Raw genomic sequence first — 6,487 nt, forward strand, 5'->3', positions numbered from 1 at the left:
AGCCTGGGTTTTCATTAACACCGAGCTCCGACAAGTCCAGGTGGAGTCAGTGGGAGATGCGGGCTGCCAACATTACTGGAAATCAAATCTACACATTCCTACTCAACCCGGGCTAGAGCTCTGGATCTTAGGGGCCACACTTGCAGGTGTTTGTTGGGGATGGAAGGGACTATGAAAGAGATTGGTGCCTCAAACATTACGGGACATCGGAGCTCTCAAGTATGGGACGCATGGCTAAAGTTCAGAGTCTGCTACCAGCACAGAGACGTCCTGGGCCAACTGATCAGTGCTCTCCTTTTTCTCTGACTACGCCAGTGATTTCAGAAAAACTCACTGCATCTCTAATTGCTACCAGGCACTTCAGAGGCCATTGCATCAGCTCCCTTTGTATAAGTAAGCAGGCTGCGTGCCAAATAATACCTTTAATTAACAGTGAGGACTCACTGGAGGAACTCGAACTTGTTCTCCCAGATGGTCTTCCTGCCTGTTGATCTAAACGGAGCAGCTCTGATAGGTCAGGCCAGCCACAAGGTCCTACTGAGTTACCTGCCATTCCCTGCCAATTAAAATAACCGCCAGGGAAAAGATCCCACCTGTGGGACAGACGGGTGGGCAGTGGGGCAAAGTTGGAGGAATCCAGCAACCTGCACAGCATGGAGGCATTTTCCACTTTGTAAGGTCTGTGGTGGAACATTCTTCGGGTGTCTCATAAAGGCCTTTTCAAGGGAAATGACTGTAAAATGCTGTAAAATGACATGGCTCATTCTCTAGCTGAGCAGGCCAGTCTTAAGGAATGTGAGTGCATAAATGAAGAGAGCTGGGACAGGCATCTTCCGTGGCGGCATGGTGAGAGAGGGTCAGTTTGTCTCTGTCATTTTCTCTCACTTCCAAGCCCTCCCACTACTGCATTAGACAGGAGGATGCTGCAGAATAAGAATAACAACAATGTGAACCCTCACATTTCAAGGCATGAGCTAACCACCAGCAGGCAGGTTACTTTGTAATGACGGGGTTCCTTACATCAACATACAAGACCGAACTAGATTAGCTGTTGCATTGATCTAGGATGCCAGTTCCTCTGTTCCCCTCCACAGTGAGGTGCCTAGTCTCTAACCACCATTTTAAGGTTGGCTGCAGCCAGTCACACACTTTGTCCTTCCAATGCAGAGAATCCAAAGTGATGCACCTTTTGGGCACTCAGCACAGATGCCGATGTTGATACCACATGTCCGCAGGAGGAGGCAGCCTCAGACCATTGTGTACGGCTGCAAGCATGCTGGAGTGGCTTTGTGAGAGCTCAATACTCAAGGAAAAGACTTCCCATCGCCCTACGCTGAGAGGCTACTGGGAACCACAGCAGGAGGGCTGCTAACAAAACCCCTTTATCAACAGCTTATTGCCACTAACCACATGAGAGAAAACTCCCCCTCACTTGTATAGACAGAGGGATCAGTCTTGACAAAGGGGATTCCAATACATCACTCAGATTGCCAAATCCATAGGCCCCTCACAGAGCAGAGCGCAGACAGATACTAACCATCTCCAGAGATGTAGCCCTCAAATGGCTGATCTTTGTGTTACTACTGATCAGTGTGTTACTGGCTGATGGATTCGTTACTACTGCTCTGGAAAAATTAAAAGAAACGCAACCAAACCCAATTTATTTATTTAAATAAAGTAGCTCTATCTACACGAGAATACTGGGTGAAATCCTATGGCCTGTGTTATAAAGGAGGTCAGATGAGGTGATCTAACTGTCCCTTCTAAGCTTAAAAATCTATCTATCTATGAATCTATGCCAGTGGTTCTCAAACTTTTTTTTTTGAGGACCACTTGAAAATTGCTGAGGGTGTCAGCGGACCACTAAATGATCTTTCCAAATGTTGTTTGTACCGTTAGCTAACTTTTGGAAAGCACTTTGGATGAAAGCGCTATACAAAAAAACCCAATAATAATTAACATTTTTTGTTCTACAAATGACAGCACACAACTCATATTTTAATATCAGTAGCCTTACCTTTCTAATGAGATGGATGTGCCCTCTCTCCCCCGCTGGGGCAGGAAAGGAGGGGGGTCTGTTCCTGGCAGCTGCAGCCCTGGAGTTGGGAAAAGTCACCTCTTTCTCTGGCTGCTGCAGCCCTGCATATCCGAAATTCCCCCCACCCCCTCTTCTCACCTACCTCCTATTCCCCCCAAGGCCACCACCTCACCTTACATGTGCGTCTTCTCCAGGGTCCAGGCACCTAATTAGTGGAGCCCCGCCTGTGCGGCTCCACTAATTAGGTGGGTGGCCCTTCATTCTCTCATGTGTGGCCACCCAGGTGCGCATCTTAGAGGGAACTATCTGCGGACCACCTGAATGGAGCTCATGGACCACAGTTTGAGAACCTCTGATCTATGCTATTTCTGAAACATCTGTCTCTGTGGCATTTAAACAGCATGATACAACATTGATGCCTGTGCAGAAATGTTTTGCATTTTAGTCCCAAACCTCCCAATTCAAACAATTTTAGTTGTAGTAGGTGTGGGAAGAGAGGGCCGGAGAGAGATCCTTATTCAAAGCAATGTATGTTAGCAGCTCCAAAAGCTTTTAACGGAGGCCATTATTCCCATTCTGAGAATCAATGCATTTTATTTTCCTCTGAGGTATTTGTTTGGCTTTGCTTCTGTATTTCAAACACACAAGGCATGTTTAACAAAACAAGGCAGCCCTGCAATGGAGACAGCAAATTGTATTTTCCCTGAAATTACTGGAAGTTCATTTTCAAAGCAGAGTAGTTTTCTTGGAATCAATACATATCAACTAAAATCAATAGCTACTCTACACAGATGGGCTGAGGCCCCTAACTGATAGCACTCTATTGCATTTGTATCCAAATCTGTACATTTTCAACACGTCGATGCATTTAAGCATCTGCCACTGTCTTTCCACTTAAAAATAATCTGTTTGCAGATAACACTGTACCTTTCCATGGACTCCAGTAATATATTCTGTGTATTGACTGCAGCCAATGTATATTTACCCATATCAAAACATTTCCACTTAATATCCAATCTAGTTCATTCCAGCTTCAGCTAACCACTTATGCACCATTTTGAACCAACTGATTTCAGCCATATCCCTGCATTTCCCCTCACAACCGCTAGATTTAACGGCTTTCCCAGAACAGGGTCTTCTGGACATAACGATGCAATTGTACACAAGCTGCTTGAAAATTCACCTGAGAGGGGATGGAAACCATGATGTACAAGCAGGCAATTGCTAGGAGGGATGGAGAAGAGGGGGAGAGCAAAGAGAGATGGAACAACCATGTCAGGGGACCGCAGAGGTGAAAATCTGTTTCTCAAGGCAGGTAGCATTTTTGTTGAAGGACTATCAGTGGCTGCTCACATGGACATTGTAATGAGTCTTAGCCATGAATCTCACACGGAATCAGGCCTCAGGAATCTCTTTCTCACAACATTCAAGCAGGTCTGACATTTCATAGATAGATGGCATTGGGCGCACATCCTTTTAAATTCTCTGACCAGTTCAGCTAGTTGCATTCTGCCTGGCCACATGCCCCATCTATGCTTTCAATTTGAAATTGAGTTATTTTTGACTTGCTGTCCTACTCTATTGTGTAGTGTTGTTGTGTACTGCTAACCAGCTGCCATATCTCACACCAGAGATGGCTGCATTTCTGTGGTGGGTGAAGTGTATGTTTTGCATAGCAGTTTGTTAATTTTTCTCTGTGTATGTATTTTAGATATATAGCTATACCTGTTTTTTCTTGGCAGCCAAATTATATCTCCCATGACACACCATATTCTGCCCTCTGGTTAAATCACCAGGGTGCATCCTGGGAGTTCCATGACTATGGTGCATCATGGAAGATTAAGTCCAACCAGGGAACCTGGCCCATAGAGAAGAAAGGGGACTTGAGGTTCTTCAGTGTTGAACCAATCGAAAATTAAATATTTTGACATTTCCAAAACAAAGTTTTTCGGAACTTTCCATTCCACAGAAAATGATGCTCTTTCAATTTTTTGTCTTGATGTGGGATGAAAACAAATGTTGAAATATTGGAATTTGCTGTTGGCCAGAAATTCCAGTTTTGACCAGCTCTAATATACGTGCGTGTGTGTACGTGTATATATATCACATCACAGACAACTATTTATCTACCGTAGATCTTTCATAGAATACATCACCATAGTATCTAGGTACTTTGGCATGAAAGACAATATATAAATGTTATTTTTACAGGACAGAGGGACACAGCTTGGTTGAAAGACTCTGCTGAGAGCGGTTCCTTTAAGAAGAAAAGAATTGCAAGTCCCACTTGTCCCAGATACTATTAGAAAACTCTAAGCAGGGAAGTTGTCCAGGATGAGTTTTTTCAATCAAATGTTTCTCTGATGTTCAGAGGGAGGCATTTTTCTTGGGTTCTTTCTGTTCCTTGTGCTGTATGCAAATCACAGCTCTCTGTAAGTTATTAGATAACAAAGGACTGTTTTCTCTGCAGAGACTTGCTTGCGTCTGAACCTGGTGAGAAGGATAATTAAGGAATGCCATAGGAAGCTGCACTGATGATCATCTGCACTTCCCCAACATAATCTCTAGGTGAAAAGCACAGCAGGGTCCCTCCCACCTGAAATGAGATATCAGCCTGGCTTGGAAGGGAGAGAGAAGGTGGGAACCTAACATGGTGAATATGAGCATCTTTAGGCCAGCTAAGAATGCTCACACATACGCGCATTCATACACATATGAATGGCCCCCTTCTTGGTTTCCATGGTGGACATAGTCTTGCAGTGCAGGTTTCTGCCATGGGCCAGGACCCCAGTGTGCGAGGTACTGTACATACACAGAACAGAAAGATGGTCCTTAACCCAAAGAGCTCACCGTCGGTTGAGGCAGAAGTCCCCCTTTGAATAGGCCTAGAACTTGTGGTGCCAGGGAGTCAGAGCATTCCAAAGCACAATCTTAGACCCTAAGGTGGGGAATGCTCATGCAAACCCAGACACCAAGCCTTCCCTCACTACGTACTGTCCCTGCAAGCCCCCAGACTCTGCCCAGGAATTGCAGGCAGCACGCGACCCGGCTGGAGCAGGAATTCAACCCTTCCCTTTAAGGGTCATTTTTATCTTCTGCTGGGAAAAAATAAACAAACCCAAGCGCCCAGGTATTCAGCAGCTCCGAGGATATTTAGTAAGCCGGTCCCCTCACAATCTGCTGCAGGCATCAACTCACTCACTGCTCCCTACCTCTCCAGGCCTCTGCAGATGCCTCACCCATAGCCCAAAGAAAATGTGACAAGATAAACGAACACCATTTAAGAATTCCCATTAAAGAATTCCTTCAAGGTGCATTTCAGGTACCTTCCCCATGCTCTGTGCCAGCCCCATCTCCTCCTGCCCGTGGATTTTTCCCTTCCTGTAGGAATCTTGGCAGGCCCTTGCCAGTCCTGGTGCCTGTGAAACCATACTGTGTTGCCATGGTGAAGATTATTATGACACCAGTAACACAAAAGAAATTTCACAATCCCGAGCTCGCCTGGGATGCAGAGTTAATGAGGAGGAGGAGGAGAATGAGAAAGGGGTTTTTTTCTCTTTCTTTTAGAAATGACAAAACAAAACAAAAACAATTAAAAAAATCAAATCTGGGTTGGAGGGACCCAGCCTCCCAGCTCGGCAAACGGTGGAAACATTTGCAATGAAAGAGCTTTTGTTCTTGTCTATTAGGGCAATCAGCAGGCAAAGCCCTCAAAGGAAATGTCACTGAACTGGCACCGGCTGCTGCCAACATCAGACCAACAAGTGAGAAAAGAAAGTGGCCCTGGGTCCCTGCCTTTACACTGCCCAGCCCCTTCACACAGAGACCATGCCACCTCACAGAGCACCACGGGCGCTGTGCAGATGGGCAGAAGGGTGGATCAGAAATTAGCTGCTAAACCTGAAAGTTGGGGCAAGTGGACACATAGAGAGGGCAGGATCCTGTGCCCACTGAAGCCAGTGTGTGTGTTTTGCAGGCCTGCAGCCTACAGAAGTTTAGCTGGCAGAATCCAGTGGCTTCACCCCTCAGCTCCCATGCCACCACTTCTCCCACTGCTGAGTCACTCAGGTGGCTCCCCGTATTCAGTGAAGGGCACAAGTCAGCCCATTTTGGAGGGGCCCATGGCAAAATTAATACCTCAAAACTCAGCTTCAGTGATGCATCTCAAAATTGGCTTGTCTGGTGGTTAGAGCAGGGCACTGAAAGCTGATTCTCCTTGGGTCCATTCTTGACTCTACTACATGGCCCCAGGCAATGGAATCCATCCTTCACCTACACACTGCAGAGACTGGTCCTGATCCCCAGCTGCTGCTGAGGACAGCATGGTGCAGCCAAAGACAGGGAGTGCACCAGGTCAGCTTGAGGCCCCCTTTTGCACTTCCCTGATTCTGGGGCTGTTTTATGCAGGGCTGGTCCCCAACTGGGCATCTCCAAGGCACAGGGACAGTC

This window comes from Lepidochelys olivacea (assembly GCF_965140295.1).
Source record: "Lepidochelys olivacea isolate rLepOli2 genome assembly, chromosome: 22".
NCBI classification, from domain to species: domain Eukaryota; kingdom Metazoa; phylum Chordata; order Testudines; family Cheloniidae; genus Lepidochelys; species Lepidochelys olivacea.